The sequence below is a fragment of the Electrophorus electricus genome, chromosome 3 (genome assembly GCF_041902795.1).
Source record: "Electrophorus electricus isolate QZ-2024a chromosome 3, ASM4190279v1, whole genome shotgun sequence".
Classification (NCBI taxonomy): Eukaryota; Metazoa; Chordata; class Actinopteri; order Gymnotiformes; family Gymnotidae; genus Electrophorus; species Electrophorus electricus.
Window position 1 is genome coordinate 29,894,132 of NC_137499.1, and position 2,859 is coordinate 29,896,990.

Genomic DNA, 2,859 nt, shown 5'->3' on the forward strand with positions numbered 1-2,859 from the left:
AGACAGAAGACAGAAGATCTGAGTATGCCTCAGTGAATGCTAAGCTCTGTAATAAAGTCACTCAGTAGGACTCGATATTTGAGTTTTTTAAGAAATAGTGAAAATATCTTAACAGACACTACAAACATAGGCCATAGACAAAAAAAAAAAAAAATGAGGTTACAAGTTATTACATCCAATCAGGAGAATACTAGAATCCCAAAATGTATTAAAGTTATCTTTAAGCAGTCCATAACACATCTGTGAGGGACTAAGGACCTCAGGCTCATACTGTTGTCTGCTTTAGCTGTGGGTTGAGGAAGGAAGCTGTTGTACCACATGTAATTAGCCGAGGTAACACGAGTTCTTCTCCCTGAAGTCCACCAGAAGGTGAGCAACAAGAAGCAGGTTTTCTTCAGCACAGTGTCTCAGGGCCCTTTTCTGGGTAACGGGCAGACACTACCTAAGGCTTTTGGTAAGACAGAATTATATCAGATTTATTCACTTTTCAACTAAGTGCTGACCTGAGGGAGAGAGAGAGAGAGAGAGAGAGAGATGGGAAATCGATATGTTCATGCTGTTCACTGTTCTTTTTCCTCCTTTTTGTTCCCAAGCTTGCATTTGTTGTCACTCTCATTTCCGGTAGCTCACAAGGCAAGAATGCAAATGTATACATATACCAATGCATGATCTTGGTCACTGTCCACGCTTGTCATTCAGCGGACACTCAGTGTGCAAGAACGCTCCCACCACAGGCAAACAAACAAACAAACAAATAAGGGGCCGGCAACAGAAGCAATGCGTTTGTGTCAGGAAAATAGGTCATCCCTCGGCATTCTCCCCACAGCATTCCCAAGGATGCACATGCCTCGGTCAGCCCACATCCCAACCCCTCCACATCCTAGTGCAGCCAGGTTCTGCAGGAATGCAGAAGAAGCAATTGTTCTAATGGCCTTTTGCATTTGCATCTTTCTTTTCCTCACAGAGAACACCGGAGAACATCATAAAGAGCAACATAAAATGGGATAATCCAATCTCAGGAAGAGTCATCGTTTAGGGGCTACAGGACAGTGACTCATTGCTTTACTTACATGCTTAAGCACACACATACACACACACGGATACAGTTAGCAAACTTGCCTTTATTCAGGCAAGCCCAAATGAAGCCTAAAATATATTTGGAGTATAAATATATTTTAGGAGTATAAGCCTAAAATATATGTGGCCCTTCTATAGATTATAAATTGTGTACAAAAATGTAGAAGTTATATGCACGATGGTTTCCAGAACATGGATGAATCCCAGTCTTGGTCTCAGTGTCGGCGCCAGTGTTGAATCATCAGTGGAAATTCTTTTTAATTTTGAAAACTTCTCTATAGTGTATAGACATATCTAATCTTCAGTGAGCTAACAAATGTTATGCTTAATAAATGCTTCAATCTTTATTATTTTAAGAAGATATTTTACATTTCTTTAAAGAAATGTATTATCTTTAAACAAATGTCAAGGGATGCAACGATCCACACTTTCTCCTAACGAGTGTCTTAAGAGTAGGGAGGGTTATTAATGGATATGGTACTCTCAGGGGTGCTGTAAATTAAAAATCTTCTGTTATTTGGTGAAAGCCCTCTACAACCTTTTATTGATGAGTCACTGTCTTCAGTCACATATGGCATTTGCTAAATGGTCACAGGAAACTATTCAGACCACAGAGAGCCTCAGTCAATCCTCCATCTTTCCAACTGCTGATTGCTGGGGGTCACTGGATCCATTGCTCTGAATTAACTCATTTACACGGTGGCAAAAAATTTGACTGAAATTCTGGTAAACGACAGAATTTTTTATACCATTGTGGTTGGCCAAGTATGTTAAATCCACAGTAGCTTTAGTACATACCCCTTCTTGTAACTGTGAGAAGCCTTCTCCTCCAAACCACCTGTCATGTGACATTATACAAGGCACACAGGTTTGTTGCTGGTGGACCAAACGTTAGAATGGGCAAGACATTGAGACCTTGCATCTCAAAAGGAGTGCAGCACCTGGGATTATCACTCACTACGAGTCCACAGAAAGGTGCAATAAACAAACAAACAAAAACATGCAATAAGAATCGTTTTCATGAGGGTTAACACTTTCTTAAACAGAGAGGTGAAAGGCCTTTTACCTGAAAGACAACGGAAGGCTCAAATGCCATCATGCACAATGGGTACACAAGTGCATCTCGTACTACTCAACACTGAACCCTGGGATGAGGTGAAATAAGAAATGATGATTGCATGACCTAGAGACACGTCTCCAGCACCCTGTGGATTTCAGGACACAAAGCGCTCAGGCAGCCCTGCGGGCACACGGGGCTCCGCCTCACACATATCTGCTGACACTGAGCGTAGTATCACTTCTATACAACAAAGTATTATCACTTGTGGTGAGGTTTTTATATTTTTTCCACATTGCGCTAGGCAGGAGCCGGACGTCCAGACCCCAACAGCCTCACAGGAGCTGGCCTGAATGTTCCACCGATCTCTGCAAGCCTGAGTCGTTGTGTAAACACATCCTAGATCCTCTTTGCTCCTTAAGTCGTCCCACTGGCGGTGATCAGGGTCCGCTTTAGCAGTAGGTTTTGGGGAGGAAAGGATATGTGAGAATGACTCCGACTCCCATCCAAAGCTGTCAGAATGCTCCGGAATGCTGTGGAATGTAGCACTCTAAGTGGGAGCTGTAACCAGAGAGCAGCTAATATAATCCCATAATGGAGACACTTCCTATTGTTAATCAGTGTGTTTTGATTCCTCTGTTTATTTTTGCTGAGCCAGGCTTGACACTTCAGACACTGCAGGTTCTCTGAGTTTGTGCTGAATGGAGAGAATGTCTGTTTACTTT